General features: G+C 31.4%; 1 protein-coding gene across 3 annotated transcripts in view; it reads right to left on the bottom strand.

Annotated features, from left to right (window-relative positions):
* Positions 1–18,095, bottom strand: part of LOC126736267 (AN1-type zinc finger protein 6) — a 63,807-nt gene that overhangs the window by 24,107 nt on the left and 21,605 nt on the right. The window contains exon 1 of one of the 3 annotated variants that reach the window (XM_050440541.1): positions 822–1,287. The exons of the other annotated variants lie outside the window; for them this stretch is intronic. The gene's annotated coding sequence lies outside the window, so the exon portion shown is untranslated. Of the gene's footprint in view, positions 1–821; positions 1,288–18,095 lie in introns of those variants that run through there. 3 annotated transcript variants of the gene reach the window in all.

The following is an 18,095-nucleotide window of genomic DNA, read 5'->3' as shown; positions in this document are numbered from 1 at the left end:
AAGTCTATGGAAGAGGTAAGGCATCTTCTATTTTTAAAATAATTTCTTAACATTCATTTGGCACTAGTTGACTATAGACTCCAAAAGAAAAGTAACCTTTTAATAGCATGTCATGCATAAGGTCGTATGATCTTTGAATACTAAGATCAATGAAAAAAACATCAAAAATCATTACTACGTATTGACCCCATTTCATATCTGAATTAGTATGTAGGTAATAAGAGTGTAAACATTTCTAACGTTGGACCCATTGAAACTAACAACATAACATCAACCTCGTTTAATAAATTAAAAAAACCTCTATTAAGTTAGTCACCTTGGTTTACTAGAACAGCTGACGGGAAAAGCCTCTTTACGCAGGCCCGCAAACTATAATTTATTCTCATTACCACTTTACTGCACCCATTTTTACCACTTTCCTGTAACTCCCGTTACCTCGTATATGAAAAAGCTTACCCACACTAATTGGGATTTTAGTTCGTCTTTAACGATTCAAATCGTTATCCATTATCAGACTATAAAACAAGTCCAAAGGTTAATAAAACGCCTTTAAGATTTTACCACAAAAGACAAACAAATAAAAATCAAATTCTAGAACACTTCCTATTTATTAGCTAATTAGCATTAGCACAAAGATATGAGGTATTACGCATATTTCCGATTTGGTTTAGTATTATTACGGCGTAGAATGATGACGATAACGTCGTCACGTTGACCAATGTCAGTTCCCCGAATAGCACTACGTAATTACCAAGTTTTACCAAAAGAACAAAGGCCAAAACCCAATTTTAAACTGTAAAATGCCAAGTTTAAGTACTTACTTTTAACCAAAATTTCCTGTCTACGCACTTGAAAAAAATGTTCCTGTCAAATAATAAAGTGTCTTGGTTCTAGCTATTTTTTGATAAATACCGTTAGTCTATTAAGCACTGCCCACTGCTAATCCTTAAAAACACTAATAGTGAGTGCACCAGCTGTTACCATCACTATAATAATTGAAATAAATCTTAAAACACTCGAGGTAGCAAGTGACTGCCTACGCCAGTGAAGTGTCAGCCAAATCCACAGCCCACTGTGATTAATTACTTTAAGAAAACAACTCGATATCTCACCGTAAACTGTTCACTGAACGCTCCAAACTCGACTCGAACACCCTCGAATCACTCCAGGAACAAAGAACACCGTGAAATAAAGAAAAAATCGCACTGAAGAAAGAGTATATATTGCAAAACTACGTGACGCACACGGTCCCGATACCACCGATCTCCGTCGCCCGACTGACGTTTAATGTTGATTTCGGGTTGGGTCGCGGGTCCGATCCTGCTCGAAGCGGTATTCTGAGACTGCGCCCGGGCCTTTGACAAAGCGCTCTAATCGGAAAACCCGCGCGACAGACAAGGACAGAGCCAGAAACCGTATTGTAATCAACATGGCTGCCGAGACTGGTGAAGTTAGAAAGCTGCCTCGCTCGGATTGCGGCAGTAGCGTAGATAGGGAAGGAGAATTGTGAAATAATAATGAAAACGCGATTTAACCTTCCGTATGCTAATTTGATTGTTAGCTTAAAACAATGGGGAATAAGACATGTGCAATTTTCTGAGTGCGTGTGTTTTTTGTTTTTTTTTTTATTAATATTTTCAATCAATGATATTTTGGTGTAATAAGCATTGGCAAGCAGGGCTAAATTTAAAACAAAAAAAAGAAACCACAAAGTATGGGTCTCGTGTAATTAATTTTATTTTAAAAGGTACAAGTATTTTGCCCCAAACCGTGTTCAGAAGGTGTGTTCAGAAAATAACCGGAATTTTTAAACTTCGCGAGTTTGGAGAGTCCAATTGTGAATTGATACAATTTTTAGCTGGATTCATTGTTTACTTGAAATTCAAAACAAAAAACCAGATACCACAAAGTATCGGTCTCGAGTAATTAATTTTATTTTAAAAGCTACAAGTATTTTTCCCAAGCCGTTTAGTATAATTTACTATTTAGGTTATATTGTACCAGGTGTGTTTAGAAAATAACCAGCATTTTTAAACTTCGAGAGTTTGGAGAGTCCAATTTTGAATTTTCTTGTGAATTGATATTTTCAGCTGGATGCATTCTTTACTTTAAATTCAAAACAAAAGAAACCACAAAGTATCGGTCTCCAGTAATTAATTTTATTTTAAAAGCGTCAAGTATTTTGCCCAAATTGTTTAATAATATTTACGATTTTAGGTTATATTATGTTAGAAAATAATTAAAATTTTTAAACTTTGAGGTTGGGTTGGGCTGATATTGTCAATTTTTTTTATGGTGTTTGTACACATGTTCCTAGATATGAAAAATTTTCAGCTAGATTCATTCTTTACCAAAGTGGTAGAGAAGGAAATGCCAATTCTGCTGCCCCTTAATGCAAAGCCAGAGGATACTGTATGGTTAGGAGATTCCTTTAAGGTTGACATAGCAAGATCGTATCGTAGTGATACCGATCAAGGATAAACTTTTCTCGCTTGGAAGAGATTCGACAGTGCTTCAAGGGGAAGTCAAAGTCAAAAAAGTTTATTACCAAAAAAATAGTTATAAATATAATTAGCTACATGAGAAAAAAAATTGACAATTTTTGGTAAAAGGAACTGCTTTGCGATTATATAAAACCGATAGCGCAGTTTGCGTGAAACAGGCCTTGAAAATATCATAAATAAAAACAAAAAAAAATTCCTAAAAATATCATAAATAAACACAAAAAAAAAATTCCTAATTAACCTAAAAAAGAACAAAACTAAAACTAAAAAGGGCAGAAACAAATAATGGCAAAGCAATTTGGCTGGCATGCGACGGAAGGCAACAAGAATAGACAAAAAACAACCACAAAAGAAAGATTGAACAGGCCAGCTTATCTTTGGTCTTAGTTGATTTTGCAGTTTATACTACTAGCTATCTACTACTAGTCATACTACTAGGCATCTCGTTGGGAGTCGAGAAGAATTTGCTTAACCTTGGTGTAAAATTTATTCAGTGACAAATCTTTAATATTATTTGGCAAGTTATTCCACATTGTAACTCCGACAACCGAAAATGACTTGTGGAAGTTACTTGTTCTATGTTGAGGTATCCTAAAATTTCCAGCATTACGAGTATTGTGTAAATGCGAGAGAGTAGTAAATAACTTATTTAAATAAGGGGGTTGACCCGACTTTATTATTTTATTTATAAAGGCATATATGTGTAATTTTCTTCTACTTTCCATATTTAAAATAGAATTTATGTTTAAATAAGGTGTGATATGCTCCCGATAGGCAGCGCTATAAGAAAATCTTATACAGCTATTTTGCAATTTTTGTATAGATCTAGGAAGCTTAGATGTTATAGAATTAGAATATACGATATCACCGTAGTCGAGTAAGGAGAGAATAAGGCTATTGCAGAGATAATATTTGGTTTTACTCTTTAAGACATTTTTAAATCTGTACAGATTTCTAAGACGCATATAGCCTATATTTAATTTGTTCTTAATGTGTGTCTCAAAACAAAAGTTAGAATCTAAAGTCAATCCTAATATTTTCACTTCATTGACAACTGGAATTTTTTCTCCATTAATCTCAATGTTTATACTTTCATATAAGTGTCTCAGAATTCCTGACTTACAGCCATATAAATTGATGTTAGATTTAGCAGGGTTAATTTTTAAGTTATGCTCATTGGAATAATTAACTATGTTTAGTATATCCGATTTAATTTTTTGCTCAGAAATATTAAAATTTAAAACATTTAATGGCATGTATATCTGAGAATCATCAGCATATTGTTGTAATTTACAATGTTCAATACATTTATGCATATCCGCAACATAAATCGAAAATAAAAGAGGTCCCAATATGGAGCCCTGAGGAACACCAACTTCCAAGTCAAGATACCTTGAGTGCTCCAAACTTCCATTGTTAGTTTTTAACAACACCGAATGTGATCTATTTTTAAGATAGGAATCAAAAAAAGAAACTGTAGATTCGGAACAACCAAAATATCAGCACCAAATTACAGCTGCCTCCAAGCACCCAGAACCAGCTCCAAACTGGTCCAAGAGTGCACCAATGGACACATTGGTTAGGAGGAAGACGGTTCGAATGTGTTGGGTTTCCGGACACAGCGGAGTGGAGCTGCTAAGGTTAGATGTGGTTTTATAGACTCGGCAATTTTCGTTATTATCCAATTGTACGTAAAAAATGAAATAAAGTGTAAGAAAGTGTCAAATGTAAACAAGGGCCTACGGTGAATTTGCAACGAGTAAAACAAGAGTCTACGAGTGGTATAAGCGTTTCCAAGATGGCCGTGAAGACGTTGAACGTTCGGACCTCCCAGCACATCAACAACCGATGAAAACGTAGAAAAAGTGATAGAAATGGTTATGAACGATCGCCAAATCACAATCAGAGAAGTCGCTCATGATGTTGGAATATCGATTGGCTCATACCCTGAAATTTTTTCGAATGTTTTTGGATTTTAAACGCGTGGCAACAAAATTTGTTCCAAAATTGTTGAATTTGGAATCAAAACAGCAGCGAATTGGTCCCTAAATGCAGTCAACGACGATGCAGAATTACGCAACTTAATATACCAGGTGACTAAACATGGGTTTATGGATATGACGTCGAAACTAAGTCTCAATCGTCCCAATGAAAGAGGTCTAGATCGCCCAGGGCGGAAAAGTGTGTTCACAGTGCAGTCGCACGTGAAAGTGCTGACTGTGTTCTTCGATTTTAATGGCAGAGTGTATCATGGAATATTGCCCGAGGTCACAAAGTAAATAAAGAGTACTACCGACAAGTTCAACGCCATCTTAAAGATCGAATTTGAGGAGTGTTTTGAGGATTGCAGGCACTGGCACAAGTGCATTACATCTAATGGGGACTATTTTGAAGGCGAAAACATTAGTATAGACAAGTAAAAATATTTAAAAAAAAAACTAAATTCTCGTTATTTTCTGAACACTCGAAGGGTATACACATTTTTTAACTTCTGCTTCAAAATTTACCAAAAAATTTGTGTTGCAGTTTTTGTTAGCAAACAAGTTCCTGAATTGTAGAGTTATCTTTGGCATGTGTTTTTCTTGTGAAAATCCGTTTCATTCAGTTTTTACGCGAAAGAAAAACGTATCTACATATTTTAATAGCAAATTTATTTTGACAACAAAATTGTTATGTTCTATTGGAAAAATGATAAGGTCGAAATGAATGAAATATATAAGTTGCAAATTTAAGGATCAGTGTTTTTGAAAATGTTTAGTCATTTATTTTGTTGCATTTTTATTCACAAACAGGATCAAATCATCGTTAACATGATGATTACCAAGGTCAGGTTAACGACGCAAATTATTTTGTAGGCAAAAAATTTATTTCGTAAATTGAGATAAAATTTTGTCGAAAACAATTTAATAAGATTTGCAATTTTCCTAAAATCTTCATTACGCGGGCAATAAATCTGGCACCGATTTCGTAGTACATTAAACGACGGTTAACGACGCTCAAAAGCAGAATTGTCTCAATTATTGGTGACAGTTTACGCTTGTGATGTCTCAACCACCACTAATCCTTATGTAAAAATAGCATTATTAATCCTACAAGATGTAACATTTGACATGCTTAAAGAAAAATGTAACATTTTGATTTACTTTTCATTAAATACGGAGTTAAGAACTCCGTTATGCGTTTCAGTGGCATCGCACATTCTAAAATATTCTCTTGAGAATATAGAACTTATTTGTTACTATTTTATTATTTATTTGTTTTTTATTTTTATTGTTTTATTATTACTATTTTGTTTTAGTCTGAACATTTTTGTCTAGAATTTTAGACCAATCAAATAAATTTCGTGAAAATTAAATCCTTCCGTCATTTTAGAAATAATTTTTTGTCTCTCTAACGGGTACGAAATTTCAACAAGTTCTCACTGTTGCTGAAATTTTGCTGACAAATTTATGATATTACAAAAATAGGAAGGATAACCTTTTAAAAAGAGCAAGGGTAAAACAGTGACTGTCGATAACACCATAATTTATTGCCTATACATATTAAGTGGCGTCACTCTCAAAAACGCGCCTAAAAAACTTGCAAAGAAACATTACGATGTGAGTTATTTCTCGTGACCTCACTTTGTAAGATTGATTTTTTTTTGTTGGATATAGTTAAAAAAAAACTACTTTAGACGGTCAATTTATATTTTTTCGATCTCTATGAGATCATTCTCAGTACTGTAAAAGATACACAAAAACATAAATAAACTGCATTCAGGCAAATGTTAAATTTTCGCACACAGTAAAAGTAATAATTAATGCTCAATTAAAAGTCAGTTTTCTTCAGTCTAGTTTAAGTATTTTTCAGAAAGTTAATTCTTTTCAAGGATTGATTATTAAGGTGTAAATCACAACTAAACTTAAAAAGCTAGCATTTAACACAACTTCTAAACCTTTTAAATTTATAAACCAAAAGGTTACGTATATGTAACATAAAAAATATTTTTTTAATATGAAAAGACTGCATATACACTTACATGTATTGTAAATCGTCTTCCTTAATAATAATAATTGTAAAACTGTAATAAATTCAAAGATTTATAGAATTTTCGTAGTCTACAGTTTTTTTTTTAAATTTTACTAATCATCGACCTTGGGAGATGAATTTGGACATTAGCTGTGAGACAATCGACTTTCAAACAACTATGTCCTTATCAATTTTTTTATAGAGGAAAAAAAGTAAAACGTTGATAATCTCTATATTGTTATGAATTGTTAGGATAAATATACCATATCGAGGATCTTAGGCTATGTCCAAGTTGTTCTGAGTTTTTTTAGTTTTTTTTTTATGATGCCAATTAAATTGAAATAAACATTACTTCTATCATTTCATTAATTTCATTTCTTTCTATCATTTCATTTATAGGAGTCTCTTATAATTTTGCTGTCTACATAGAATTGCCATTTTTTCAAAATTAAATGGATTTTGAAATTTTTTTTTAAGTGCTCAGCAAGAACAGTTTTTGAATTACTTTTAATACGTACATGAGGTCTTGTAGTTTTTTATGTTCAGAAATTCTAGCTTTTAAATATCTTGACGTGTGCCGGAAGTCACGCACTAACAACACCATCGCAAAACATTTAATTGTATACATTGTATTACTTTCTAGGGCCTTGTTTTTCATTTTGAAAAGTACCATTTTGTAGTGTTTCCTTCCTTAAATGTAATGTTAATATATCGTTCCCTAAAAAGACGTGACATAACTAACATTTTTGGCAAATTGCAGTTACGTCACTTCGTGTTTTGGGGGATGATATGTCAATGTTAAGATCTCTTTCAATGTTTTCAGAGATATTACTGACATATGGTATTTTAACCAATTTTTTTTTCAACTGTTTTGATTTGCTGTTGCGATATTGTAGTGCTTTGTGGTAGTTGACAATAAATTGTAGTGATTTACTTTTAAAATTTCTTATAAAATATTTTTTTTGTTTGAAAGGGCGAATAGAGTTGTATAGTTTAAAAATCTTTCTGAACCAACATTCGCTTTTGATACCAATCTGTTTTTATTATATTTTGGTTGGTTCTAAAAAATAAAATGACATGGAAAGGGACTGAGTTGTTAGATTCTATTTTAATCTTAAATTGCAGTTTTGAATGAAAATTATTAAATGTGTTAAGAAGAACAATCAATTTGGTCAGGAGACAAGCTAGTAATAATGTCATCGACGTATCGCTTGAAAAAAGGCAATTTAAAAGATAATTATATTGACCAATGGATGTTCAAGATCACTGATAATGATGTCGGAGCAAATAGGTGATAAACAATTACCCATACCTAATCCAAAACTTGTTACTAAAATTGAAATAATTATTTTCAAAAACAAAATTTAAGAGTTCTATAATGTCTTGCAATGATAACGTACGTCGGTCTTTTATGAGGTCTCACTTTCTTGTGAAAATTGCAATGACAAGGTCTGTTTAAATATTTGTACACAAAGAAAGAACATCCGATTTTGCTAAGACATAATTTGGTGGTGACTGAAAATCTTGCAATAAGTTGACTTTAACGAATTTTTTTGTAGAGTGATGATCTCTCTGAAAGGCACCATCAATTAAACTTGAGACCCATAGTAAGCTTTATCAGTGCCCCAAATTATCAGCAAAAGTTTAAAGCCAGTTTAATTTAAAATGCACTATGACAGTAATCTCTTTGAAAATATTGCAAGATAACTTAATGGAGACAATGCTTATTTCAACTTAATTAGCAACAAAAACAAAAAAAAACTAAGAACACTTTGTACATAGCCTTAAGATCCATACTATGTGAGTCCCTAGGTAGATTTATCCTAACAATTTATAACATACAGCTTCAATCAATGTTTTGCTTTTTTTCCTCTATAAAAAATATAATAAGAAAATTGGCTACTTGAAACACGATTGTCTCACAGCTGTTGTCCAAATTCATCTCCCAAGGTTAAATTAAAAAAAAAAAAACTCTAGACTACTAAAATCCTATACATCTTTATACGTATTATGATTTTACAACTATTATTATTAACGAAGACTATCTACGATATATGTAGGTCTTCATTTGAATGTTTCTCATGTTATCTGTGGTAACCATTTGGTTCTTAGATTTAAAAATTTTCAAAATTGTTTTAAATTATAGTTTTTTTAAAAGATTTTAGTTGTGATTTACACCTTAACAATCAATTCATCAAAATAATTTATTTATTTTTCAAAATATTTAAATTAGAATGAAGAAAACTTTAGTGTGCGCGAAAAAGTAATCTTTGTAATTATGCCGGAATATATGATTTTCTTTGTGTTTGTATGTGTATCTTTTATGAGTTCTGAGGATGATCTCATAAAGACCAAAACGTCGACCAAAACACGTAAATCAGCCGCCTGAAGTAGTTTCTTTTACATGTATGCAACAAAAAATTACTAGAAGTAAAATTAGTAGAAACATTACTTCGAAAAAGGAGATCTCCCGAAATTCATAAATGAGTTTAGTAAGATGTTTTTACAAGTATTTAATTTATACATCTCAAAATGGGAAAATATATTATATTATTTATAGAGAAAATTATTAAATGATTGAGGACTATTATAATAAAAATATTATCATATATTTTCATTGTCTCATGCATATACATAAAGACTTCCAAAAGAACAACACTTCCAAAAAGTAGTATTTCCACATAAATTTGATATTTTTGTGTCTAGTTAGATTCTTTAAATTTAAGGAAAATTTAAGAAAAAAAAACTTAATTTCAACTCTAATTAGGCTACGATAACTTATGATTTTTTCTAGAATATTTGATTGCGGATTTATGAGAATAATACATATATATCAAAATGTATTATTTTGTTGTAAATATTCTGTTTGTTTTTTAAGTTAAAACTTATTTTTGTACAAAAAAAATATATTAAAATGTTCAGTATCTTCCTCAAACCATTACACCGGAATACATTAAGGTTTCTATTCACATCGGCACAATGATTTAAGCTAAATGTCAAACAAATGTGGCTGTCTGAATTCCCAAATATATCTTATAAGTTTATATTACTTCCTATTTCGAATGCTAAAAATAATACACAATAAAAATTAAATAATCTACATGGTAAAAGAAGTTGAACAAGCCTCAGACACTAAAGTATTAAACTTAATTACAAAGATCTCTTTACGAGAAAAGAAAATTATGGAAAATCTCTTAAAAGAAGAAAAAGATCCAAAAAAGAAACTTGACTACTAGACGTCTATAAAGATGTTTTGGAGGCCTTAACTAGTTTCATAACAGTCCGCAATTTAGGGTTCAAAGAAATAGTTTTGACAAAGTGCACAACTTTCCTTGACTTCATATAATTTACTGAAGACTTCCGACCCCTAAATCTAATAATATTATATGATACTTCAATTCTTACATATCAATAAAAAATCAATTATTCTCAAATCTACTGAAGTCCTGTAACGTGAAATCCGTGTAAGAAACCCGATGCGGTCCCCGGGCGCGAAATAAGGTCATCGACCCTCCCGTAGCCCGCGTCCCATCCCATCCGATCTGCGTGGGGCTCCGCTCCTCATGATGAATAGATATCCATCCACCCAGGGGGACACAGACTTCGGCCCCGGACTGCTCTGATGGATGCCCGGGGCCAACGTGCGGTCACGCTAGACCGTACTTGCGCTACGGTTTTTTTTTATGTATAATGGAACTAGACAAGGGTTTAACGAACGGGTGAATTTTAGAAGATCGGTGGTATAGAAAATGGATAGATGAATGATGAAGAGATGGATGAATGTGTGTGAAAAGCTTTATTATCTGGAGAACAATCCAAATAAAGTTTCCCAATCCATCTTTTTTCTTTATTAATATCCTGCAATTATCAGGGAAAGGCAATAAATTGTATGGACACCTCAATAAATGTTCTTTATGTAAGAACTTATTTTTTCCCAGGGCCCATATAGGTCATCGCTATACAGTGCGAGTCTGTAACTCGGAATAAATTCAGTTATCGAGGATCTTTTTGAAAATGGCTTTTATTGCTTATTTATAAAGATCATATCGACTTACACACAAAAAAACAAAATTTCAGGTTTTTTATGACTTACGATTTCCAAGATAATGGAAACTCCTTGTTTTCAAGAAAAACAAAAATTTACACAACTTTTTTTCCTTTTATACTTGAAATTCGTTTTGAACGTTTATTATAACTTTTTTATCGTCTCTTATCCCTATTCTGGTTTTCAACTCCTGAATGTTTGCGGGTTGGACACAAACTTTGGATTTCAAATATGTCCATAGGAAAAAATCTGAAGGAGTTAGATCGGAAAATCTTGGCGGCCATTCAAAATGTGCTATCAATCCATCTGCCTGGAAATATAGTATCCAGATAGTTTCGAACAGGACGTGCAAAATGAGGAATTTGCTGAATCCAGATGTTCCTATTCGGCATATCAGCTTCTATTTGAGCAGGTAGATTTGGAATTAGTTCTTCTTGTAAAAACTGCAAATATCCCGCTCCATTTAATTTTCTTCAAGGAAAATCGGGAATATAACTTGCTAGCCTACAATTCCTGCCCAAACAATTTCCGTTCTCTGGGTATTGAGTGTGGCCTTGCCTCATCCAACATGGATTTTCTTGCGGCCAATAATGACACTTTTGTCGATTTACTTCTCCGTTCAGCAAAAACGTTTGACTCATCAGAAGAGAGAATAGTTTCTGTTTTAACACTGCACCCTCTTCATTGAGTTCCTGGAAAAGTGTTAGTTTAAAGCAATAAAATTTCTGTGCCTTCAGAACCCTTACTACTAAAGACCGATCCATTTCCAATTCCCGCGCTACTTGTCTAGTGGAAATGTTAAGATTTTCTTGAACCTATAATAACACATTCATTTTGGGATTTTCATTGAGTGCAGATTTACGGCAAATAGCTGTTCTTATAACGTGATCATTTTCCCTAAACTGATTTTCAAATTTGCTTACTGTACCTTGCGATGTCAGTGGTTAATCAGGAAAAGTGTTTCTGAATCTCCTCCGTATTCAATATAACTAATATATAATTTGGGACACACTACATATTTAGTTTATCGTTTAAAGCAATTTAAATGGTAAATGGACTACATTTTAAACATTTGTTACAAAAACTTTTTGAGTAAACCAGATTTTATAATTTATATTAAATAAAAAATTATATATTTTAATTATCCTGAAAAGGGTTAATCACATAAACTTGAAATGTTTCAAATATGTATAATTTGATATGCTCTTAAAAAATACGCAATAAAAATTAGAGTTACTATATATAAAAATCGCCGATGACGTCTTTTCTTATTTTTGGGACACACTGTATAACTTTATTTTCAACCAAAACAAGCGGAACTAAAAATACTAACCGACGGGTCCGAGGATTTTTTTGAGAAAAAAAGGATATGAACTACTGAATTTAATCCAAGTTACACACTCACACTGTATAGTATCATTTTATTATGAATAAACATTAATTCCCTAATATTTAAAGGTATCATATTCTGAGGTACATGCAGGATGTTAATAGAATATGTACACATACTTTAACCATCGAATCTTTCGTCAATTTGAAGAAGAAATTTTCATACGAATAAGGGTCCCTAATGTCTTTGTTTTCGAGCACGAGCACGATCACTAAAGAAATGCAAGTTACGTTCTAAGTGCTTCCAGAATAATGAAAGGTATTTATTGAACAGTTGGTATACCCTTTGATGTGCATACATTGCATGTTTTACAAGGTTCTGAGGCTCAATATGAAACTGGATGAAAATAATAATATGCTGTATTTTTGGAAAGAAATTACAACAAAAGAAAATATAGAATAGTTTTTTTACAATAAATGTTCAAAGTGGCCACCTTTAACTTCATTATTATATAGAAATTCTCGCGAAACGACACTGAAGTATGGCGGAGCACCGTCTTGCATGTACCACATGCGACGTCGTTCTCTTAGAGGAATTTCCTCCATTAATCCAGGTAGCTCAAATTCTAAAAATCGTTGGTACTATTCGTCTGGTGGTCTGGTGGAAAGGAAATGGGGACCAATGAAGTGGTCACTAATAATTCCGATCCAAGTATTTATCGAAAAGTCGTATTGCATATTGTTCAATTATGACATGGGGATTTTCTTCAGATCATGATTATTATGAAATTTTATTATCACTTTTCGCAAAAAACATAATAAAAAATAAAAAGAATAGTATTCGATTTAAATTTCATTTTTAAAGTTACTTTTTCACGTGATCAGCAAAAATCAACTCTTATAGGAAAATGTCGAACCAAAGTGCTTGTACACGTTATCATAACATTACATGAAGTTTAGTTGGTGCACAATTTTTTGTGTTCTTGTTGTAGGGTCCTCTTCGAAAGTCTTTTTGGAAGAAAGCTGCATAATATTATCTATATCTACTCTCACGAAGGGTTTAAAAGCAACTATAATGCATGGAGTATTAATCACACGCATACGTAATTAATATAAAATAGATTCCATTCTTTTACAATTCTTCAGAACAAAATCATAATTTCTGCTAGTGCTAATATCCGCTAGCTTGAAAATAAAGTCGTTGCGGACTTATGTTCATATTTAAATTAAATTTCATCTTCAAAGTGACCAAGGATTCGATGGCTAAAGTTTGTCTACATACTTTATTAACACCCTGTAAAAACTGCTATTTCGTTTTAACTCTGTACTAAATTACGATCAATTTCTGAAGTTAGATATTTGGAATACTTTATTTGCATCATTATTTCATAAATGGACAGTAATGACAATTTAGTTTTGGTCATCTTTACAGTATTTATCATATCATGTGTTTTATTGCAATAATTCAATGCAATAAAACACTGAAGGGTCCTCATTTTATGGCCATCAAAAATTATATCTATTAGATAATTGCAGCCAAACAACAAATTAGGCAGAACATTTTTTAGTAGTTTTTTAGCATTTCAGAAGGTCAGTGTTTGATTTTACCATAACTTTATAATTTAAATACTAGCCTGAATTCGTATTTCTAATAACATCCTTTTTTAATTTAAAATTTAGACAATTGGATCGTTAGGAGTGTTAGACAATTAGATCACAACAACACAAACAACAATTAGATCACACCTCAATAATAGGAGGACAAAATAAATTATCTCGAATATTTACTCCTAAAAACTTCTGCAAGTGGGAAATAAAAAAAAGCAACCCACATGACACTTTCAAAATTCTTCGAAGCGGATTTCTTTTTTAAGTTAAATTCTGAGCCTCTTTTCTTCCTACTGCTTTTGTTTCTTAATTGCCCTATCTAACTTTTTTAATCTTTACCTAGCTTATGTATGTTAGCTTTTTACTTGAATTGCTCTTCAGTCATAATGAGAGTAATGAGTCGTAAATAAGTACGTAATTATTTATTTAATGGTGTTATTTTTTGAATTTCACTAAGTTTGCACTTATTGTTTAATTTATTGATCCTTTCTTTTGCATTGAAACCTTAATATTTTGATTCTTATTTTTTCGTCTCGATTGTTTTTTCAATAGTCTTTGTTTTCATTCTGTCGTATTTTTTAATTGAATTTTAACTCCTTTGTTGTTTTATCCACGGAAGTCATTAAAATCAGATGTAATGGACATCGAACCGATGAAGAACGAGAAAGGATCTTTCAACCAAAAAATGTAAAAAATGAGAAAGTCTACCAGTAAATTTGGCAAAATAGTCTGCAAAAATGGGATTTTATGTTGTTTATATTAAGTAAATAGAAGTACTTCTGTATAACGAGTTTCATTCCTATAGTTAGTTAGCATGTGGTTACTTCAAAGATCTCGAGTAGAGCGCACAGTTTAACATACTTAAAATTTTAGACATATCAGATAAAAATCATTTACATTAACAATTCATAATAAGATGTTTAAGGAATGTAGAATAGAAGAGATTCATAGATGTACATGATGAAATGATGAGAATCTCAAAACAGTGAAAATAAGTACTATCTCTATATAGCCAACGTTCGTGATAATTCAAACTCCCTTGCTAAGAAAAAAATGATAGCAATATTTTAGGTTTAGTTCTTCAAAATATTGACTTTTAAAAATATCTACAAATGGGAAATAAAAAATGCAACCTGCATGACACAGATCAGTGTCATGGAAAGGAAATAATAGGGAAGGAAAGGAAATAAAGCTCCTCAAACTTGTTAGTTCTTACTAGAAATTAAGTTCTTGTAGGTATATTCTCCTTAACATCTCAGGTTTTTCCTTCTTCATCCTTTTGTTTCTTATGTGTCTAATCTAACAATTATACTATTTTAAGCTTTGTTTATTAAAAATATCTTAGCTGTTTAACTTGTTCTAGGGAGTTCGTAAAAGTAAAATAATTCCTCTAATTTTTCATTACGTAGGGTTATAAGATGTTTTAACTATATTCGATATTTGAGTACTTTTAAATTTTCACAGTGTAACTGGCTAATTTATTCGTTACATATAAAAAAAACCCTCTATTTATTATTATTGTTTTTTTTGACAATTTGTCAAATAAAGAATGAAATACAGAATGTAAATAAATAAGATAAAAAAATAAAATAAAAAAAAACAATAATAATAAACAGAGGGTTTATTTTTTTATATGTAATCAAACCCTGGGGCCTATATCTAATACCAATTTTAAACCTTTTACCCCCTGATGATGAACACCACTGTGTCCGAAACCTTTAGGGAATTTTAAATAACTAAATTTTTAATAAATAAGTGGAGGGAGACTGCAGGATTTTCATTTTACCTTAACCTACGACTTCACTGCAAGTATGGACTATTTCTTCACTATTAATTACTAATTGTTTTTCATTGAATAAACTATTTATTAATTTATTTAAATTATGAATTGTCACTGTGTTATTTAAACAGTACCTATAGTATTTAATTAATTTTTATGAATTCCTTTTGTTTTTTTTTCTAATTATCACAAGAACCATTATATGTTCTTTTTTTCAGCGATGCGAGAGTTATTCAAACAGAAAAGTTCCATTTTAGGTTATTTAATCTGAAAAAGTACATGTTTTTAAAAATGCAGTATGGTTCTTAAAAAAACAACCTGAAAAAGAATGTAAACGAAAATGTTTTGCAACTTTTTATCGGCATTTTTTGTTTTTCTAAACGCAGCATTCCTGAAAACGTTTCTATGTTACACATTAAACAAATACCTATCTTTCAAATCTTGCCATCTTTCACCTTTAGTTTTTTACATTGGTCACTGCTTCAGTTTCTAACTGATTTACTAAATAATAGATATGTTTGTCTTACAGACTCTGTTGTAATAAGCTCTATTCTTCTTTAACTTATGTCATTTAGAGATGTCATTCGTAAAATTAAAAAACTTTTAACAATGATTTTTTTAAGACACCCTGTATATGGTATACAACTAATTAACATTTCATACATCTTTTGCAACACCAAATATTGATTGGACACCTCATTTATTAAAACAGAATAATTTAAAAATGTTCGTTTGGAAAGTTTTGTTATCCTCGGGTATTTTTATATTCTATACAGATCAACGGACTGCGCAATTATGCTAAGACAAAGTCAGATAACGAGATATGCTTGAGACTATGCCAACGTTTTATGAAGATTGCATCACCTGAGCCAAAATTTAGTAAGAAAAAGTTTCGTTTTGGGTTACGAAATAGGTGACAGACGTCACCATTCTATGGCATAGATTTTTTATACACTGGACAAAGTTACAAAGTATTGCGACTTGGGTAAAACTAGACAGTTGATTAACTTAAATTTACAAATAACAAATGCAACAAATTATCTTATCAACGTGCCAGAGATTTCTGACCTCCATATTAACCTGACATATGACTATTTAAAAATAACAAGGTCATTGCATTGCTTTGTGTACACGTTTTATATTTCTCGGGTTTTTATAAAGAAATAAAATCGCATAAAAGATCCATTATTAATATTTTTTGGCAAATTTTCTCATAGGAAAAATAGATATAATATATTGTGTATTTTGTAGACAGTCAGAAATCTCTTCCCCTTTCTCGTTGAATTTTTATGTTTGTGATTTACACATTTAATTCGAATGTTTTTTTCTATCCTGAATCACGCAAACGATATTTATGTTGGCAAACAAAATTGTTATTGGCATGTAAACAAGGTCTAGCGGAAGCGAAAATATACGAGTTTGCGTGGTCGTTGTCTAATATTCGTTTTTCCTAAACTTCTCCAAGGCATTAGCAAAAAAAAATTCTTATCATCACTTTCAGTTTTCACAGATGACAATCGAAAAATATTTGTTAACACACTCTATAATATCTAAATGTTAAATATTTTGAGCAATAAAAAGCGTAAACTCCTTTATTATTTAATGAGAAATTTCCATAACTAAATAGATTTCAGATGATAATACATTCCAAAAACTTTAGCCATAAACCAATTTTGCGAAACTAATTCCATCATTCGGTAAACTTCTATCACTACATACTTTTTTCGAGTTTCTTACTAAAACCTCATCTAATTAAAAAAATGTACCAATTCCGGCTAGCAATAAACACAATCCATCATTTTCTCAATTTATAAAACAATAGAGATCCAAGCCAACAGGACACTATACAGGATACCTTCGATTAATTCGACACTATTGGTATCTTTGTTAATATTAAGGATACAGGGTCGGATAAATTTGCAAACTAGGATTTTTTCTGCTGATAAAATGGTGAAAACAAAAAATTTCTTTGAAAAAATGTACTTTTGTTAAATGGAATCCCCTGTATATTGTATATACAAATGAAAATAATTTTTTTTATGAAAAAGTTTATTTACTCTATCTTACTACTAATAGCCTAAACCTAAAATTTAAATGAAAAAGTTATAGCGATATTAATTTTGCCAAATTTAGGAAGTTGGCCGAAACCCACAGATAAAATGTGTGATCAAGAACCGTCAAAATAAACTATTTAGAATCATATCAAAAGCCCCAGTATTTTGTAGTAAAATGCACAACCACATTCAGAAGCCGAAGAAGAAATTGAAGACCTGTCGCCGGAAGTCCTAGTCACCTAAAATTGTTGTTTATTATTTTAAAACTGCCCTAATAATGTCATCACCAGGAAAATTAATTTTTAAATGCAAGGCACCCACTTGTTCTAATACATACTATTGTCCTATTGAAGATTCATACAAAAATAAAATTTTCTTTAAATTTCCTGAAAGTGACATTATTAGGAGGTCCCAATGGTTTAAAATACTTGGTTTAAGCGCTACCTCAACAAGGTGTTATTTATGTCAAGACCATTTTGATGATATTTCATTTACTAGTACTACACATACTCGGTTAAGAAAGTGTGCTCTCCCAATTGCTGGCCCAAGTATTATTCAAAATGCCCCAGTACTGGTTGAGGCACAAGTACCTTGGGAAGATACATTGACTATATTACCTGCTGTCATAATCCAGCAATCTCAATATAATATTCAGAATGAACATAATTATGCTAGGCCAATGGTCATTCACCTTAATTTGAAAAGAAAGGTTGTGGGAAGCATAGGGCATATTGATGGAGAAAATGGCACAAAAAAAACAGAGA

Source organism: Anthonomus grandis, chromosome 5 (genome assembly GCF_022605725.1).
Source record: "Anthonomus grandis grandis chromosome 5, icAntGran1.3, whole genome shotgun sequence".
In the NCBI taxonomy this organism is placed as follows: Eukaryota; Metazoa; Arthropoda; class Insecta; order Coleoptera; family Curculionidae; genus Anthonomus; species Anthonomus grandis.
This window is presented reverse-complemented; position numbering and strand designations above follow the sequence as displayed.